This window comes from Chiloscyllium punctatum, chromosome 23 (assembly GCF_047496795.1).
Source record: "Chiloscyllium punctatum isolate Juve2018m chromosome 23, sChiPun1.3, whole genome shotgun sequence".
NCBI classification, from domain to species: domain Eukaryota; kingdom Metazoa; phylum Chordata; class Chondrichthyes; order Orectolobiformes; family Hemiscylliidae; genus Chiloscyllium; species Chiloscyllium punctatum.
Genome location: NC_092761.1, coordinates 59,462,015 through 59,483,272, shown reverse-complemented (window position 1 = coordinate 59,483,272; position 21,258 = coordinate 59,462,015). Strand labels below are relative to the sequence as shown.

Below are 21,258 nucleotides of genomic sequence, written 5' to 3'. Positions count from 1 at the left end.
TCTAGCCTAAATGTGACTCCAGATCCATTCAAATATGGTTGGCTCTTCACAGCCCTCTGGGATGGCTGAGGAAACCTCTCAGTTCAAGGGTAATTAGGGATAAGCAACAAATGCCAACCTTGCCCATGACACCCACATCTCATTAAAAGAATAAAAATTAGATCAGATTAGATTCCATTATCTACAGTTTGAAAACAGGCCCTTTGGACCCAACCAGTCCACACCAACCCTCCAAAGAGTAACCTACCCAGACCCACTTCCCTCTGACTAATGCACCTAACAGTATTGGCTATGCTGAATTGCCCATTCACCTGACCTGCACATCTTTGGACTGTGGGAGGAAACTGGAGCACCTGGAGGAAACCCACGCAGACACGGGGAGAATGTACAAACTCCACACAGACAGTTGCCTGAAGCTGGAATCGAACCTGGAACCCTGGTGCCATGAAAAATTAATTGCAAGTTCTTTCTCTATAATTGCATTCAATAAGGTGACTCATATGCAAGTATAAAAATATTTACCAAGGAAAGGACTGGGTTTAGCTCCGATGACCTCCACAGCTGAACAAAGAATCCAGCAATAGCAGTTGAGACGTAGGAGTCACTGGGTAGGACATGTTGGGTAGCATGTTATAGCAGTTAAGCCCTTCTTATGAGGGACTTCTCAGTATTCCAGGCTAAAGCACAGAGAGCCTTGATAGCTTTGGACTAGTCTGGAGAGACATTGGTGCCAGGAGACTAGATTCTGCTGAAACTTGCTTCCAATTGAAATAGATCTTTGCCTATTATTACCCAAAGTCCAGAGAGCAGGCCTACAATATTGATGTGTTAAATCAGTACTGTGTAACTGGTGGGCTTAAGTTTAAGATCAATCCCAATTCACAATGAGAGACAACTTTGCACAGGATTATTTGAATCTGAAGAAAACTCTTTCAAAATCCAAGTACATCATGGTCACTAGGAGTACCATACGGGAAAAAAAAATCACATTACCATAGGGAGACCCTCTGAAATTCATACTGTTACAAACACAGCAACTAGACAATCCTAGCCAACATGTCCTACCCGGTGACTCCTATGTGGATAATTCCACATGGGACATCCATCCAGAAATTCTTGTGTGAAACATCCAATCTGGGAGGAACGATCTAGGAATTTCAGCCCGAGTATTCTGCCTGGGTTATCTTATCTGGAAATTATTTTTGCTGTAAGTCCCACGTCGGATATTCTACTCCAAAACTTTGAAATGGAAAATCCATCCTAAGATCTGGAATATTCTACCCAGGATATCCCAGATGGGAAATCTTACTCTGGTAGACTATCAAGAAAATTGCTAATATTTTGGCTGTGATCACACAAGGAATCTATTTGACATTATAAAAATGTTGCAAACAATTTTCTGGATAATACTGGCAAATCACAACAAGGGAAAGATAAAATGGAAACTGTGCAAGCTATGTCACAGATCGAGTACAAAACAGTTTTCCTAGCTTAGATTTTCAACATGGGATACATTACCTGGAAAATGCTACCTGAAAATTTATTCCAAAAAACAGGCAGAATGCATAACAGTGCTAAACAGAAAAGTGGAGAAGTCTTTGCAAAAGACAGAAATAGAAGGATGTATGTAAGACAATGGTCCCTGTTTGATGGTTCTTTTAGGGGGACAGCACTGGGGTGATGGAGTGTAGAACATTTCTAATTACTGTGGGATTCTAGGATTCTGTTGAAACCTTCAACTAAGGGTTAGAGTTTCCCTCAGTTACAGGATAGAGTTAATGTGACAGTGGGGTTCCGCCCTTCCCTCAGCAATGTCTCCACCTTTCACTAACCAAATAACATTCCCAAACTGCTCCATCAGCAGCTCCCACCTCTGCCCCCGGTGTAGCAGTGTGGCTGGATGCCCACAGTTCCTCTCACACCTGCTGGTACCTGCACCATCTGAGCTCTTGGCTCCATTATAGGCAGTGATCCAGAAATACTTCATACACACACACAAAAACAAAATCAAAATCATTCGGGTTTGATAAAAGGAATTTTTTTTAATGGCTTTTATCCCACTTGCTTGCCTGAGGCAGCACAGAAAAACAAGCTGCGCTTTGCCTTACCCTGTGTGAGCCAGTGGCATTTGGTAACTAGGAATAAGCAACAAATGCCAACCTTGCCTATGATACCCAGGTAGGACCGGGTGCTGGCAGTAAGGACGGCCACAGAGATTCACGGATATCTGAAGATTCAGTAAGGTATCTCAGCTGCTCCATAGTAGGCTCCCACCTAACACAAAACAATTGGGTTTGATAGTGAGGAAACAAAACGTGTCCTTCATTGTAACACTCTCTGATACACCTCACATCCCTGAGGGCCAAACTCTCTGATATATACCACACCCCTCACTGTTAAACTCTTTGAAGTAGTCCTTGGTTTTGGAATATCCAATCCATTCTGAAATAGTTCCAGAGAGGCCCGAGCATTGCATTGCCAGCAGATAATCTGAATGCTGCAGAGTCTCGGATACGCTGATAACCCCGAGCTCAGAAGCATCAAGCAATGTGTTGATGTCTCCTGTCACTTACTGGAGCAGTGTCCTGATGGCTGATTAACTCTCTGTGATAGGGCAGATAGAACAATGGAGTGGGGGGCCTGCACTGTTCTCCAAGATTCAAAACTCCAAACATGGGCAGTTCACAGAACTTGGAGAATTCCTTCCCCGATACACAAAACACCTCATGTGTACAGGGTAAACACAAAATAGTGTTCCCAAAGACAGCTCTATTCCTGCGGTTCAATTTGGTCTTTATCAAAGCAGCTATCCCAGTAACCAAGCACAGCTCTGCGAGGGTGACACAATTCAAGTCTCTAAGGGTTGGGTTGACTGATTGCCACTTCAGACATCAGTTTGTGACAAATTATAGCATGCTTCAGTTAAATATACAATTTACTACATTGGCCTTGAGTGAGCAGAAATCAGACCTGTTCACATTCTCAAATCATGGTCCTGTCTCTTCTATAGGGTGTTGCTTTGAGAAGTGCACCCCAACAGGGGTCAGCTCTCCCCGGGCTGCACCCCAACAGGAAGTGCTCACGAAGCCAAAACAGATTGTTCTTGTCAATATCACTATTTTATGTGGGAACTTGCTGTGCGCAAATAGGTTGCTACACTTCCTCCATCACATCAGTAATTAGACTACAGGACTGCTTCACGGAGAGTTCTGGATTGTTCTATGACTCTGAGCGGTGCTATCTAAATGAAAACCTTTCTTTCAATTGGAACCTGTAGCTGACTGCACCTCTGAGCTTGTTTTCTTTGTAAAGCTAGTCTCTGGTGAGACCAGTTCTGGATGTTTAATGCTTTTTGTTGAGCAAGCCAGGAATGCTTAACAGTGAGAAACTTTCCCCGCTGGGCCAGGGATTATTAACTCGGTCAAAAAGGCATGTATGTTTTCTTTGTGAATCTTTTAGCTGAGGATCAAACGGCAGAGAGTCCCAATTATGTTCTGGTACAGTAACCGCCTCATTTATTACTGGCCTCTGCCGGTTCTGCAGCCAATCTCCTGATTCTAGCCTCTGGCTGGCTGACCTGAAACTGTCCGTGAATGAGACAAATGAACACCACCTTGTCGGTTTCTGTCATGGGACAGACCAACCAATTAATGAAGAATGAAACGCATTGCTAAGTCAGTTGCCACAATCCTTAAATCCAGTTAGTGAAAAGCTGATTAGCCAAGCGAGGAGAGGTCAGCTCTGCCTCATCCCAAGCACCCTACAGAGAGTCTCTGCATTATACCTAACTTCTCACAGCCCTTTGAGAGACAGACAATCAGCCTTTCACTAAATCTCCTAACTCTGTACAGTTAAGTCCATCCTGGTGATTACTTCATAGCCAATATTTCTCTTGAACAATGAAAGAAGCTGAAATTCCAAAGTTGATTTCTGTCTGCAGCCTGTGAGCTAATCCCTCTGTCCTCATCACTCTTTCTCTCCTCCCACAGCTGGACACAACACAGCCTGGGATTATACTGCCCCAATATTTCCCAGTTATTCCTGTTCCCGGGGTAGGGAATGGCTAAAGATACCTCAGGCAGGACACCTGTACTAACTGGCCCCTGTCCAGTGGAGAACGATTTAGTCAGTGTGGGCTAGTTCACAGAACAGACAGCAAAGTCTTTACTCATTTCCACAGCCATGGGCCACCAATCACATTTGCTTCTGAGTCAGACAGTTGGGAGTTACCTATGTGTTAGGAACAAGGCTACTCAGCCCTGTGGGCCTGCTCGACCATTCAATAAGACATGGCCGATAGGATCACCACATTCCCACTTACCTCTACTCACCTTCCACCTTCCCTTAGAGTCACAGAGTCATAGAGATGTACAGCACGGAAACAGACCCTTCGGTCCAACTCGTCCATGCTGACCAGATATTCTAACCTAACCTAGTCCCATTTGCCAGCACTTGGCCCATATCCCTTTAAACCTTTCCTATTCATATATCCATGCCTGTTAAATGTGATTGTACCAGCCTCTGTCGCTTCCTGTGGCAGCTCATTCCATACATGCATCATCTTCTGCATGAATAAGTTGCCCCTTAGGTTCCTTTTAAATCTTTCCCCTCGCACCATAAACCTGTTCCCTCTAGGTTTGGACTCCCCTACCCTGGGGACTCTTCAGCCCTCATGATTTTATAAATCTTTAAGATCATCCTTCAGCCTCCGACGCTCCAGGGAAAATAGTCCCAGCCTCTTCCTATAGCTCAAATCCTCCAACCCTGACAACATCCTTGTAAATCTTTTCTGAACCCTTTCAAGTTTCACAACATCTTTGCTATAGCAAGGAGATCAGTGTTGAGTGCAATATTCCAAACGTGGCCTAACCAATGTCCTGTACAGCTGCAACATGACCTCCCAACTCCTATACTCAATGCATTGACCAATAAAGGCAAGCATACCAAATGCCTTTTTCACTATCTTATCTACCTGCACTTCAAGGTTTCTTTGCTCGGCAACACTCCCCAGGACCTTACCATTAAGTGCAAGTCCTGCCCTGACTTGATCCCCAAACAGATTTTAGAAAAACAGAAATTGTGGGAGAAACTCAGGTCTGACAGTATCTGTGCAGCAGAGAAAAGGAAAGCATTAATAGTTTGGGTCTAGTGACTCTCCTTCAAACCTAAAACAGGGGATCACTATCTGTGGGATCTTGCTGTGTGGAAATTAGCTACAGTGCATCCTACATTACAACAATCATTCCATTCCAAAGCTGATTCATTGGTTGGACAGTGTTGTTGTGAGGTGCTGAGGCATTTTTCAGATGCAACGTTTTCATAGACACACGAATACATGGGAGCTCCAAAGAAATGCTTGAATCTGCATGGGCCAAATATCTTCACTCGACAGCAATGCACTGTTTTCTGTGTACACATTAGTCAGGCAAATTTTCCATCATTATTGTCCTTAGTGAAGCTGCACCTGGGAGAATTGCTTTAAACATACTCTCTCACCCAAATAGACGGAGTGAGAAGAAGATTTCAGCAACGGAGACTGCTGGATTTTATTTTCATGCAGGTGTCGAAATGATTATGGAACTCAGAGAGATGTTGTTGAGTCAGAGATCAGTCCTGATTTAACTGAATGACAGAACAAGTTGCCCTAATCCTGTTCCTACATTCCTCGAATGGGAGATCAAAACTAGTTTGAGTGCAAAACTGGTGCTCCAGTTCCAATGGTCCTTGGATTGGCTGGTTTTGGATTTAAGTATCAAAAACATTTTAACACTTTGCTCCTGTAGCTTATTCAACTTTAATTATTCACGAGCTTCAAAAACCCACACTTAGTTTTCCGAAGAGGGCCCTCACTTCACCAAACCTCTCCAGCGTTAGTGTCTAGACTCGAGGCTCTAATCAGAGTCACACCCAGCTTCCCCTGCCCCCTCTCCACCTCCACTCAGCCTGCCTTATCCACTTTATCAGGTCAACCTCAACTGCACAGTCGCAATCGCATTAATGCGGGCTGCTCAGAACAATTCTTGCAGTACTCACAGAGACAGTACCTCCTGCTGGGTGTTGGAATGTGTGTCTCACTTTCTCCACAGTCGGTCTCTCTCTGTCTCCCTCCCTCTGTTCAGCTGTGGGAACTGTTACCCCCTTCCCCCACTTGCCAATGTGCCCACTGTTCACTCGACCCTTTGCAGTGGGTCTTTCTTTGCCTTTCTCCGTCTGGTTCTCTCTCACCTTATATGGTTTGCTCCCTCCTCTGCCACTCTTTATATCTTGTCCTTTGCTCCTTTAGTGATTTTCTGCTTTTCAGCAGATGGATTGCTTGTCATTTCCAACTGTCTCTGGTTTTTCTCATTTATTTCTTTGCTATGGACTCTTCGTCTTGAGGTGAAATTCCCTGTTTCCAGGTCCTCCTTGTGAGTTGCACTTAAGGGATTATAATGTATAGAGCTCATTTTCCAACCCACATTCTCTTCCAGTGTAGTTTGGGATGCTGGATTAGCCAATTAACCCTTTACTTTGCTCTGTTAGTACACGTGCAGCTCTTTGGCTGAAACTTATTCTTTCGTGATCAACTTCTCTTTCAGTCTTATTCCCGTTCTCCAGTGGTTTTCCTTTCCAGGTTTGCTTGTCTCTGTTTTTCCTTCTCTCCATATTACTTCTTTTCTCACTTTTTCATGGCCTGTCTGTTTCCTCTTCTTTCTCTCTCTCTTTCCCACTGCTTCTAATCTCCCCGTCAGTAATCAAACTGATCCTTCCCACTCACCGTCTTTTTTGCTACTCATTGTCTCTAATCCATCTTTTCAGGTGCAGTGCAGTTTACCAGCGCATACCTATAATTGCTGTTCAATAACCTGTCCCCTGGATGGGAGGTAGACAAAATAGAGCTGTTTACTAAACCACTCAGTTAAAGGAGCTTTCTCTCCAGTAGTGCTGTTTAATGAGAATGAAAAAGTGAACCATGGGTTTGGTGTTGGGAACAGAGTAATAGAGGGTACTAGTGCAGGGGGGGACAAAGAGATTGGGGAGGGGGGGGGGAGAGGAAGAGATTGGGGGGGGGGGGAGGAAGAGATGGGGGGGGGGGAAGAGGAGGAAGAGATTGGGGGGGGGAGAGGGGAAGGAAGAGATTGGGGGGGGAACAGATTGGGGGTGGGGGAGAAGAGAGGACACAGGATCGCAGGGAGTCAGGAATACAGGGCAAGGGGATGTGGGGAGAGGGAAATGCGGGATATTGCGGACAATGGAACAGGGTACACTGGGACAGAGTATTAAATTGAATTATACCAGAGTATTATACTTATTCTGCATTGGCATATTTGTAAAACACATCTTTAAAACTGTTACTTTAATTGAGATGTGTATTTTTAAGATCAGAGGAGGAAAGTTTAAAAGAGACCCAAGGGACAAGATTTTCACAGAGGGGTGGTTCGTGTGTGGAATGAACTGCCAGAGGAAGTGGCGGATGCAGGTACAGTTACAACATTTAAAAGGCACTTGGACAGGAATATGAATAGGTTTACCGGGACATGAGCCAAATACAGGCAAGTGGAACTAGGTTAGTTTAGGAAAATTGGTCCAAGGCATCCATGCCAACCAAAGGGTCTATGGATGTGCAACCCGATGAATTTGATAGCTTGACCTGGTTACATTACAAATTTCCAATCTCCTTTGACATGCCCACACAGGAAATACAGGGATATAGGGTAGTCACGGCAGATGCAGGGGAAGGGGGTTGGTGACCTTTCCAATACGGTTTGACAATGTTGCTAGTGGCACCATGAAGCTCATCGTGTTTACTCTGTAGTGCCTGGGACTGGGCTGGTCAACAACCCTCTGCAAACACTAAAAGAGCAAGGCAACAGTCAGGTGCTACATTTTTTTAAGAAAGGGAGACTTGCATTTGTCCAGTTTCAGGATGTCTCAAGGTGCTTTGCAGCCAACAAAGTACTCTGTTGAAGTGTAATCGCTGTTCTATTGTATGTAGCAAGCTCCCACAGCAATAAATGATCAGACTTTCAGGTTTTGGTGACATTGGCTGAGGAATAAATATTCATCAGGCATCTGGCAGAGAATTCTAATCTTCTTCAAATTGTGCAACGGGTTCCCTTACACCGACTGGAGACAGTTTAACATCACATTTGAAAGATATCACCTTAGGCAGAGCAGCACTCTGTCATTATGGCACTGTCGAGTCAGCCTGGATTTTGAGCTGACCTTCCTAAAATCAGACGCTCTATCCCAGTGCAGAGGTCACATGTCCAGGGTTTGAGAATCAGTCACTTGACTGACACACACTGAAACAGCCATATTCAGCTTTCAATTCACAGTTTTCACCCTCCTTCAAACCCTGGTAAACATTTTAGCGAAAAATTGATACATTTCTTATGACTCCATTTAAAGAATTTCTTCTGTTCCCAAACTCTTGTTTTAGAATTTCTTTTTAAAAAAAAACAAACTGAGCGGTTTCCCCCATCCTTTCTTGCTTGCCAACAATTCTATTGGAACAAAAATCCTCATTAATTTTGACTGAATGTCTGCAGGTAATTCGACCATATTGGATATCACAGCAAAACCTAATCTTGGCTGCAGGAGACACCCAAACATCAATACTACTGAACGTCGATGATTGAGAACCGGGATTCCAATTTATTTATTCCATTCCTATCTGAGGCACAAGAACAGCCATTGCAGTCGTATTACAGTAACTTCAATCAGCATACAGTATTCTTCAACAGTTTGCCATCGTAGCAATGCTATCAGTAAACAGTGACACCACACCCACCCCAATATCTGGGTGTCAGATGGACGGTGAAGCCCCCTACAGTTTATCAGCATTTTATAAACCATGGTTCAGGTCAAACACAGGGTAGGCTCTCTACAGGGTTCTCCGAGCACACATTGGCATCGTCAGGAAAGATAAACTGAGACTAAAGCAAGCTGTTGTTAAACCGGTTTCAGCTTTTGGGGGTCGGGGGGGGGAGAATGTGGTGGTGTTCTGGGCATTACACAATGCACTCTGGGGTCTCTCACATCATACCCAGTCATTGCAGGAATGCAGGGAACAATACCACAGAGAGAAAGTGGTGGTGTTGGCTGGGGGGGGAGGGGGGCTGGGGGGAGCAGATAAAATGGAGGGGAGAGAGAAAGTGGGGGAAAGGAGGGGCTTAGCAGAGAGGGGGGCAATTAGGGGAGATGGTGTAGGAGCTCAGGGTTGGGGGGGGGGGGGGGGAAGAGAACAGGGAAAATGATTTTCTAATATAATTGATATTTTATATAAAGCCTATTGAGGAAAACACAGGTGTTTTGGCGAAGAGAGGAAATGAATGAAGCTCAGCAGTCAGCATCAAGTAAATACTTTACTCACAAAAATAATCGAGGAGGATTGGTGGCGGAGGGCTTTTGGAAGGAGATTCCAGGCAGCTCACAGTGGAGCTGCCAATAGTGGGAGGGGGCTCATGAGACTATGTGTTTAATGAATCCCTGCAGTGTGGAAGCAGGCCATTCAGCCCATTGAGGCCACACCGACCCTCTGAAGAGCATCCCCGAGCTACCCTTTCCATGGCTAATCCTGGATATCCTTGAACACTACGGGCAATTTCGCATGACAAATTCACCTAACCTGCACATCTCTGGATTGTGGGAGGAAACCGGAGCACCTGAAGGAAGCCCACATAGACATGAGGAGAATTTGCAAATTCCCCACAGTCACCTGAGGGTGGAATCAAACTGGGTTCATGGCACTGTGTGGCAGTAGTGCTAAGCACTGAACCACCGTAAATGGAGAGGAATAACAAGTCCTTGAAGGCAGGCTGCTGGAGAAGAAGGTGTAGGGCTGGAAGAGATTCTGGTCTAGGAAGGATGATACCATTGATATTGGAGGATGAGACTTGGGAGGATTCTTGAACAGCTAACACAGCGAGTGGGCATGAGTGACAGGGACACAGTGCAGGATAGAGGATGGTCAGTCGAACTGAAGTTGATGGTAAACAAAGATAGGCGTGGGAGGAGGCCATTCAGCCTATCAAATATGCTCTACTGTTCAATAAGGTCACGGCTGATCTGACTGAGTCTATCTCCATTTTCTTACCCGATCCCATAATTCTTGACTTCTTTCCTGATCAGAAATCTGCCCAACTCAGATACGTTACTTGAATGTATTAAATTCCTCAGCCTCCCATGTTCTCAATGGGAGAGAATTTCACTGACTGACCACTGTGTGAGAGGGGATGTGGGGTGAAACAAAAACTATTGGAACAGTCAAGACCGAAGGGGCAAAGGCACATGGGAGAGTTTCTGCAATGAATGGATTTGGTCAGGTCCAGTGGCAAAAAATATCACACAGTGGGGCTCATTGCAATGGGAAGGTAAGGGTGCACAAACTCAAAGTCAGTCATCTGTGTACTGCAAACAGTCCAGATTCAGTCCAGGAGCCTGGGAGATTGGGAGTGAGAATGCTGAGTCTGAGGTTAGCACCAACATGTTCTTAAACAGAGGATCCAAGCCCATTCCTCATCATCCACCAAACCACATTGTCTGTCTAGAAGCCAAATGAACCCTGCCCTGCCCTGTTTCTGTGGGTTAGACCATGCATTTCCAGCCAGGCTGGAGATTTGCCGTTAACTGCCTCAGTACAGATTTTGAATATGTTTCAAATTGTGCTAACTCACCCTCTTACCTAATCATTGCAGTTGGTTTCTGAGAGAAACAAAATGGAACAGAACACATATCAAAGCAAGTAAGCATTTCCCCGTCCCCAATCTACAAGTCATATCCCCACCATCCCTACAACCACTCCAACCTCCTTCACACCCCCTCACCATCCCCACACCCCTTCAATCCTCCCTCACAAACCCTTAACATCTCTCACTCATCCCTCACACACCCCCAGCGTCTCTCACTTCTCCCTCACACCTCCTCAATATCGCCCACATCCCTCCCTCACAACCCCCTCAATCCTCCCTCACACACTCTCAATCTACCTCATCGACCCTCAGTCCCTCTCCTCTCCCACACACCCTTCAGACTCTCGCAGGCGGAGTGCAGGGCTGGGGTACATTCGGTAACTGCAGGCTTGTTCTGACAGTGCCCGAGTGTCAGGGACTGCTACCCTCAGCCTCTCCCCACCCCCGGGTCAGTGTGCAGCCTTCCCCACTGCTTATCAACTCCAGAAAACCCACCTTTAACTGAATTCCTGTTCGGAGGAAATTGCTGCTAAATGGCTCTATTTTTTAGTAACTGAAGTAACCTGTGTTTGTTTTTGTATCCCACATAATTGGTGACACAAAAGCCGTCAGATAGCAGCAGGAAAAAGACACCAATCACAAGCAGTAACCCCTCCTCCTGCTCAGGGACAGGCAACTGTCCTTAATCCCTGTGACCCCTTTAGCCTTTCATCTGCTGACCAATGCCAAGGCACTTAGTATCCACCTGAACAATACTCTTTAAACAAACACTCATTAAAATAGATTGTGTAGGCATGCATCTGGGGTTTAAATATATGCCTGTACATTCAAATAAAAACAAAACCCGATGGTTTTCAGCCTTGAAGGAAAGTACTGGAGTGAAAATGTGAAATAAATGGGGGACTTACCAGGTTGGTCAGAGAGGCAAACTCCAAATGCCTTCAAGTGCCACCTTCCCAAAACTTGACGCTGCAGAACCCGCCTCTTATGAGTTTGACGTGCCACTGAGAATTCAGGATTCACAGCCCGTTCCCCCTGATCCAGCTGCCGTCAGGAGAGACCCTGTTAAACACATCATTGACCGCTTTAATGAAGAACATCAGGGCACACACGTTACAGCGCTGCCTCACTTTTCACTGGTGACGGTGGCTGTGTAATAATTTATAGCCATCACAGAGTAAGGGGTGAACAACATTATTTCAGTCTATGCTGCTTTAAGAGAAAACAGATGTGGAAGCCGAACAAAGGCGACAGTCTTGCACTAAATTCATCATTAGCCACTTTAAATGCCGTTGAACCCGGGTAAAGTTCAGCCCTGGTCAGAATCTACAGTTTCAGGATCTGAAATCTACCTGAGGTACCAGTAACGTACTTCAAAAACTGACAAGAGATATCTGGGCTCAGAACTTGTGGATCGGGCAGCACAATGTCTGAATGTACATTCCACAGCAAATACATATTCTCCCTCTCTCTCTCTCCCTCTCTCTCTCTCTCCTCCACTCTATCACTCTCACATTCTCTTTTTCAGACTCTTTCACTAATTCCCACTTTCTATCTTATTCAGTAAATTTCACTCCCCCACACTCCCTTCATTCAGTATCTCTCACACTCTTTCTTTCCCTCCCTCACAGTTCCCTCTCATTCACTCCCAGTATCTTTCACTCCCTCATACTTTCTCTTTCATTCACTCTCTCACTTTCTTTTCCCATTCTCGCCCTCTGTCTTTTTCACTCTCACTCACTCTCAGGGTTGCTATGATTCCTCTATTCTCTCCTCATTCTTTCTTTCTTTCCGTTTCACTGTCTTCATTTTTCTCTTCCCTCCAGCTCTCTCCTCAAAAGCTTCTTCATTCACTCATTCTTTCTGTTGCCTCATTCTTTCTCTTTTTGCTTACTTCTTTCTCTCCATCTCAAATTTCATTCCCTCCCTTTCTCCCTCATTCCTTCTCCATTTTCCTTTCCTTCTTCAATCATGTCTCCTTTCCATCTGCCTCACATTCCTTCTTTCTGATTCTACTTTGTCCATTCATTAATCTTTATATCCTCTCAGCTTCAGTAAAGACAAGGTCAATAAGGAAAAATATAAATAAAGAGGTAAACAAAGAGCAGTTTAGAGAAAATGGCTTATACTTTAATAATCTGCAGTGGGACTAGACTATCACTACAGCATGCAGCTGAGGTTATAGATCATAGGAGCAAGAATGGGCCATTCAGCCCTTTTAATTTGTTCAGCCATTCAGTAGATCATTGCTGGTCTGATTATGGTCTCAATTCCTCTTTCCTGCCTTCTTCCAATAACATCTTGGACCTACCTCCGTCTTCAACGTTCAATGTTACGGACAGTTCAAAGATTCTGAGAAGAATATTTACCCTCATCTCCGTCTTAAGTGAAGACCCCTCATTTTTAAAGACATCCCCTCATTCGGGTCTTTTCCACAAGAGTAAACATAGAGTCATAGAGTTGTACAGTAAGGAAACAACTCAAAACTTCGGTCCAACTTGTCCATGCTGACCAGATGTCCTAACTAAATCTAGTCCCATTTGCCAGCATTTGGCCCATATCCCTCTGAACCCTTCCTATTCACGTACATCTTTTTGCCTTTCACATTGTCAAGTCCTGTTGGGATCTTATTTGTTCCGTCTGAGTTCCAATACAGATCCAATCTTTCCTCATTAAATAAACCCCGCCATCTCGGGTATTGGTTCAGCGAACCTTCTTTGTACAGTCTCTACTGCATTTCTAACCTCTCTGAAATAAAGAGACCAGAATTGCACACAGTATTTAGGTGTGGTCTCACCAAAGCACTCAAACATCCAGCGTGAGCTCGACTGGGGGTGTCAGCAGGTTGACTGACCCTCTATGTCTGTGTCTCAGGACTATGTGGAACAGAATCATAGAATCCCTGCAGTGTGATGGAAGATCATTTGGCCCATTGACTCTGTACCACCCTTTGGAGAGCGTTACACACAGGCACATTTCCCCATCCCAAGCCTGTAACCCTGCATTTCCCATGGGCAATCCATCTAATTTGCACATCTTTGGACTATGGGAGGAAACTGGAGTACCCGGAGGAAACCCACGCAGACACATGGAGAATGTGCAAACTCCACACAGAGAGTCGCCCGAGGTTGGAATCAAATCGAGGGCTGAGTATTCACCCACTCAGCCATGCTGATTCTTTTCTTACATGTGGACTTCTCAAAGTGTTTCTGGAATCTGTGCTATCACAGAAATGTCATTAAATGTGTGTGTGTGTGTCTGTGTGTGTGTGACTCAGAGCTGAAATGTCGACATGAGCCAGTCTGTATAAACAAGCCCTGAATGTCAAAGCCCATAATAAAGCCACCGCACAAAGCTAGATATACAAATACCATCACTTCTGAATACATGTTTCTTAATATACAATGGATTGCGTCAACTGTAATAAAACATTGCTACTTTTACAATCTGTCTCTATGAGATTATGTGAACTCTGCATCCCAGTGAGCAGCTTTATTGAAATTTCTCCATTTATATCATGGAACATGGTGAAGATTCAGTTATCCATCTGCTCTGTTCTGACTTGTCTGTGATCTTTCTGCATTGATGATGCACTGGGTGAGTGTGTTGGAAAAGATTGAAAGAGAGAGAGAGCGCAGTGGAGAGAGAGAGATGAGTATTTGTGAGAAGGGAGGGAGAAGCAGGGAAATAGAAAATGTGGGGGGAGAGAAAAGAGAAATGGGTATATGTGTGTTTATGTGTGTGTGTGTGGTGTGTGTGAGAGAGAGAGACAGTGAATAGGGAGGGAGAAAAGGCAGAGATTGAAACAGGAGGGAGTGAGAGGAAGAATTAAAGAAGAGAGGCAGGATGGAAACAGAGTGAAAGAAGCCAGAAAGAAAGAAACATTAAATGAGTCGGTTGGATAAAGCAAAGGGTTGAGAGAGGCTGGAAGATAGCAAGGAAAAACAGAAAGAGATGAGAATGGAGAAGAGGGAAGAGAGAGGAAACTGGAGCAAGAGGGTGAAAGGAAAGATTGATTGAAAACAAGAGGACAAAATGTTAAATGGGAAAGAAGTGGGGAAGACTGAATGGAAGAGATACAAGAAAAAAAGGAGAGGAGAGAGGGTAAAAGTAAAGAGAGAGAGAGAGGTAGATGCCTCAATTTCATGTCAGTGTTCTGTGTAAATTTAAAGCCAGACTTAGGCTGCCCGGGGCATCCTGCAGCCGGAGTATGTGATAGTGCCTGTGCCAGGGACTGCTCAGTGAGGTCTACCTTGATCATTAAGCCATTGGCTGCAGATTGTAAATGACAGGTCTCTGCTCCAGGATAGAGCCAGGTGTCTTTCAGCCTCAACGTTAGAGCATTGCTGTCAAAGTAAATCTTTGTTGTATTTTTTCAGTCAGGCTGATCTGTCCCCTGAGGAGGTTTTGAGGTGGATTATCCGTTTCTTCGGAACCTGAGCACCTGAGCACATTCCACAGGACTCTCCCTGTAGACAGCAAACCATTCAACTCTTTAGGGAACTTCCTCAAATCCCCTGGGAGAACTCTGAGCCATTTGGGATTGCGGGGGGAGGGAGTTGGGGGGGGGGGGGGGTGGGGATGTGGAGAGGGTTGCACCTCTACCTCTCTAACCCAGCCCCAGGTGACAGACACCAGGGGCTGAGGGTTCAGAATAACTGGGTGGTAGGGGAAAAACACCAGCCTAAGAAAACAAACCCTCATAATGGTGTTGAAGTTACATGGATAAATAAACACAGCACTCAAATCCCATAGTTACTTAAATTCACTTGGACACCCATTATATAACAAGGGGAGTTGTACAAACACATACAATTCCCGTGTTATGTGTATTACACATGCAAACTGTAAGATACACAAGATGGATGTAATTTGTACAACAGAGGTAACAGGAGTACTTTTGAAAAATATATGTTGCTGCCTAGGAGTGAACCAATGGAAACTGTAGAGGTCCTCATTACTGTAGGTTCATCTGTAATACATACAATTCAGGGAATCCAGATAGCTTTCCTACACAGTATAATTCCTGCATACAACATATGCAATCTTACATAAATACCCACCAGAATGTACTGATTTCATGCTGTTGGTATAGTATATTGTATATTCTGTGTGACATTAACTGACCGGACTTGTCACAGGGCTGAATTCCTGTTCCTGCTCCTGCTGAGAAAGCAGGCATTGTGAGGTTTGGAAGATTGGTCACAATACTGCAGATAGCAGGGTTGGAGAGAGTGGGAGTTAGTTTTATGGGACTTCAGTCCTCAATTTAAAGCCATGGACGTAGACTTTGAGTGTGTGGAATAATGCAAAATATGTATGAGAGAATCAGCAGCCCATTGAAGCCACAGTGGAAATCACTTTAGGAAACGGTGTGGAAGGAGTAAAATAGGCTATTAATTAACTATCTCCCAGTCTACACAATCACACAAAGCCTCATGAATTCTGTCCTTCATTTATATCCAAGTTTTAGATTCCCATTGCACCTTCTTTGGCGAGAGGCGTGACGTTTACATAGGTAGTTCTCATTGTGAATTGAGACACTTGAATGTATAAAGGAAATGTCGACAGGGTATGCACTTGGTAAGATTTGTCATATTTTATGGATAAACTGTGCAGGAGAACTTCATGGTGCTGCTAGTAGGGGCAGCTGTCACATGAATTTGATCCTTCTGTGGTCTTTGAGATAAATAGAGTTGCACTGTGGTGGACATATCACAGAGTCCCCACATCCTTATTCACAAACTGGTGCAGGAAGTCATGGATAACTAGCCAAGTGGGCTTTTGATTTCAGTTAACAGGACAGCATGGACTAGTTGGACTGAAGAGACTGTTTCTGTGCTGTATGACTCCGTGACAGGCAAGTCCAAGACAGAGTCATGCAAGGATGAAGAATGTTGTGTGGAGCACTTGTGGTAAGTGCTCTGTGAGTAGATTTTTTTTTGTCTGGGCACTGAATTTTGATGTTCTCCTCGATCTTCATGTTTTCCTATAGTTCTGACTGCATTCATTGCATTTACAGGAGAGTGAATTTTAAATAGATCCATTTCCTTCTCTGAGATAGAGCTTGTGTTTGCAAAGTTTTTATGACTAAAGTAGTTCAGTTGTAACGACATTACGATGATGGTGTTGGGGATGGAGTGATTGGGTTACAAGACGGGGAGATGTTGTAAGATTGGGAATGAATGAGTTGCCAATAAAATGTCGGCAGGTTTGGAATGGCGGAGGAGGTTTAGTTTTTATTCATTAACTATGGATCACTGCAACAACACAAAAGCAGATCATTTGAGGAAGCCAATTCTGTCTGAAATTTGATTCGCCTCTGCACATATGGACCAAACACACCCTTGTACTTCAGCCGACATATACAGCTTATTGGTCAGAGTATTGAGTACAGGAGTTGGGAGGTCATGTTGCAGCTGTACAGGATTTTGGTTAGGTCACTTTTGGAATATTGCGAGCAACTCTGCTCTCCTTCCTATCGGAAAGACGTTGTGAAACTTGAAAGGGTTTAGAAAAGATTTACAAGGATGTTGCCAGGGTTGGAGGATTTGAACTATAGGGAGAGGTTGAAAAGGCTGGCGCTGTTTTCCCTGGAGCATCGGAGGCTGAGGGGTGACCTTATAGAGGTTTATAAAATTATGAGGGGCATGTATAGGATAAATAGACAAAGTCTTTTCTCTGAGTTGGGGGAGTCCAGTACCAGAGGGTATAGGTTTAGGGTGAGAGGGGAAAGATATAAAAGAGACCTAAGCAACAACTTTTTCACCCAGAGGGTGGTGTCTGTATGGAATGAACTGCCAGAGGAAGTGGTGGAGGCTGGTACAATTGCAACATTTAAAAGGCATTTGGATGGGTATCTGAATAGAAAGGGTTTGGAGGGATATAAGCCGGATGCTGGTAGGTGGGACTAGATTGGGTTGGGACATCTGGTTGGCATGGACAAGTTGGACCGAAGGGTCTGTTTCCATGCTGTACATCACTATGACTCTATGATCCTATATACCAAGCAGCACTCTATGCCAGTGTTATAAAGTGCCTGTACCCACCAGCAACGTTAAATAGAATTAGACATACACCCATCAGTACTGTAACAAATATAAGTAAAGTCACCATAGTCTTACCAGACTATGAGGCTGTTCTGTCATTAGAGGAAGAGATGACTGATGCTGGTTTGACCTGAAGGTCACTGTGTCTCAGAGTGAGGGAGGAGGTTGAGAAAGAAAATCCGTCATGGTAACCTCTGCTGGAGCAGGAATTGAACCCATGCTGCTGGTATCACTCTGTCCTGCAAACCAGCCATCTGAGCTAAATGACACGATTAAATACTGACAGAGCTGCGGCCATGAACACTTTACATTGTATTAAACATTAAGGTTCTGAAGGAGAATCATACTAGACTCGAAACGTTAACTCTGTTTCTCTCTCCATAGATGCTGCCAGACCTACTGAGTTTCTCCAGTATTTTCTGTGTTTGTTTAAACATGAATGTACCTGCACCTATCTGTACCATGTTTTGCAGCAAAGGAGGTGTAACCCAGGTTTGTGCCATGACAAAACTCCGCACATTAGTTCAGTATGCTCATGTTAGACAATACAAAATACCTCTGAGCTAACCTACTCTGGGGAAGTAGAAATCTGTGCACTGTTGAGTGCTTTGCACTATTCAGGTGGACACAATGGGGTAAATTTCATTCTCTGACTTTACTAAAATCCCAACAATGACACTGGGGCTAACAAATCAATCAAATTAACGTGCGAACTGGATGAATGCACAGTCCAAGGGCACAGGCAGGTAATCTCTGTTAATAACGGCTTCCACAGTAGCAGCAGAATGTGGGCCTGGGACATTGAGTGGTCAAAGCAAAGCCTGACGTTAATTGAAGACATAAACAAACACAGAGACACAAAAAGAGTCCTTTAATTGTAATTGTAAACACTAACAAGGGATTTAGGAGGATTACCATGCACGAAGGGAGAATAATGAAAATATATTGGATTAAAAGATGTGAATCTCTGAAAACAACAATCTTCTGAGGCAACAGTTTGTGATAGCCTATGAACAGAATGTTTGTCGGCTCTTATGAAATTAATTAATGAATTAAATTTATTGAAAGCCTTGTTTTCCTTCAAAGGTCTTCTTTCAGAAGGTCCCAGTTCTCCATCGTCACTGCAGTATCTGGCTGCACTAGCTTCCATCCTGACCTGCACTGAGTTTACTGTTCCCAGTCAGGTCCGGAGTAGTAATGCTGTAGTTAGCCTTGCCCCTCCTCTATAGCAGAAATACATAACAACCATTGTCAACCCACCCCACTGATCCCTCACTCCAATGCTGTAGCTCTCTGTTCTATCTAATATGTTTGAATAGCTACTGCTACTAAAATGAGGAACAAATTGCAGCAGAGGCCACAGCAGTAAGGCAAGCCACACATGTGTAATTGTACAATTCTAGGGACAGGCAATAAATGGTGACCAGTCAGCAACACACATACTCCACATGCAAATAAATGATGCACAACTATAATTAGCCAAAGACCCTCCTTCCCTGTGCCATAAAGGTGAATATTCACTCGACAGTCTTGATCACACAATCTAGACTGACTACCTACGATAGAGAATACCATACGACTTGTTTGACACATTAGTTTGGCCTGTCGACCCTCTTGGGTGGATGTTAATGACACTGTTCTGGAGATGAAGGGAGATCCCGTACCACTGTCTGAGCTGAACTCAGATCCCATTCCTATCACCTGAATTCCACCTTCAGCCTGACACTGAAGTACGACAGCCCTATGGATAAATGGAGGCCACTCAGGCGCAGTTAAACAATTCCAGAGCACTTTGTAAAGCTCAGCACAGATCTCCTGCTGCTGTCCTGACAAATGCTTAACCCTCAAGCCTTACGACGAAAGCAGCTGCTCCATCATTAATTGTGGGATCTTGCTGTGCAGAAACCAGCTGCTGCGTTTTCTCTGTCACAACAGTGACTATTCTCCAAAAGTGCCAGAAAATTGCCGTAAAGTGCTTTGGGGTGTCCTGAAGTCGTGCAAATTGAATTACTACCTTTCTTCACTTTGCGTTCAGCTTTAACAAGCTACAACAAACAAAATCTTTACAAATCAAACCTCATTATCATCGTTATGTGTAATAATGAGCACACTGAAAGTTAGGTCTCAGGAGCTGCCATGCCCTCCAGTAATGGTAAACTCCATCAAGTCAGAAAATATCTAGGAAACAGGTGGATCATGTGCTGTCAACACAGCCCAGGCTACATTCCTGCGATGTGCTGTTTGTGCTCTTTTTATAGGGCATTTTTGATGTACAAAATCAATTGGAGATTCAGCCCATAAAATGCTTGACCGTCTGCTCAGCACCATTCGGGAGCCTGAGCTGATTGACTCGAACATTAACTTGTCCTGGTGTTGCCCCCCAGCTCTCCCAATGTGCACCTTCTTGGGCTACAATTCCATTGCTGCTGCTTACTGTTTGCTACCTAAAATGTCCAACAACCCATGGCTGTGAGGAAGGGTCACAAAATGTAACCTTCCAAATCTCAGGGGTGGATTCATTGGGATTATCCAGTCCCTGCACTTTGTATAAATGCTGCAGAGGTGGTTTGCTTCGGAGTTTGAAATTTACAGCAACTCACTGAGTGGGGCTGATTCTAAGTTTAAATTAAGAATGCTTCCATAAGGAGTATTTCATTGGCAGATATTTAATTACATAGAATCACATAAGATGTATTGCACAGCCCAAAATGCCAGTATTTATACTCCATTTGAGGCTAGATAATCTTTTCTCATCTAAATCTCCCACCTTCTATTTTCCCTCCTGTTCATTGTTACTCTAGTGTACCCTTAACTATAAACTAGTATTCAGTTGTTTAATCATTGTGTGTCTGATTATATCGGTCTGTTTACTATTGATTGATTAAGCTTGGATGTGAACTCTAAGAAAATTAAATAAACTGTCATTGTTTCTGTAAGAGTGTAAGGAGGGAGAAGATGTTTAAAGTATGGTGAACGAATTCCTGCTACAAAGGTAGGGTGTGTTTTTTTTCTCTTTGAAAGTGGTGAGAGAAGTGGTGAGAAGGGAAAATAATTGAACGAGGATGGCCTGGAGAGATAGGTAACACTTGTCACTGATTCATTAATAAAAATCTGGGTAAGGGGGCACCTTTTTGTGGTCAATTAAAGCTATCAATTCACTACCTCCCTAATTACCTGCCCTCCTAGCAGCTGAGAAAGATGTCTACTTTTACCCGTTGGGAGACCTGTGAGCTAGGTTGAGTGTTCTCTATTGCCTCAATCTGGGGGCAATCAGAGACATGGATGAGGGGCAAGTGGACGGCCCCAGGAAGCCACTTCTGCCCTAGGCTCCAACCTCCCTAACCCCATAATGCCCAACTAGTGAAACAATTACATCCTCAACACTAGATTGTCCTGAGCAGGAGGCCGCGACCAGACTGTAGGACCCAGAAGCTGCCAGCCTCTGATTGATGAGTACAATTTCCTGCTGGTTGGTATCGTACCCAGTACAAAAGAAGATGGTGCTTCTTGTTGGATGCCAATCATTTTTACTCCAG

At 44.2% G+C, this 21,258-nt stretch overlaps 1 protein-coding gene across 5 annotated transcripts in view; it reads right to left on the bottom strand.

Annotated features, from left to right (window-relative positions):
• The window catches only part of cdon (cell adhesion associated, oncogene regulated), a 191,952-nt gene that overhangs the window by 151,477 nt on the left and 19,217 nt on the right, over positions 1-21,258 (bottom strand). For 4 of the 5 annotated variants that reach the window (XM_072593055.1, XM_072593057.1, XM_072593054.1 and 1 more), the window contains one exon: positions 11,582-11,735. The gene's annotated coding sequence lies outside the window, so the exon portion shown is untranslated. Of the gene's footprint in view, positions 1-11,581; positions 11,757-21,258 lie in introns of those variants that run through there. The other variant, XM_072593056.1, reaches the window with a different exon arrangement.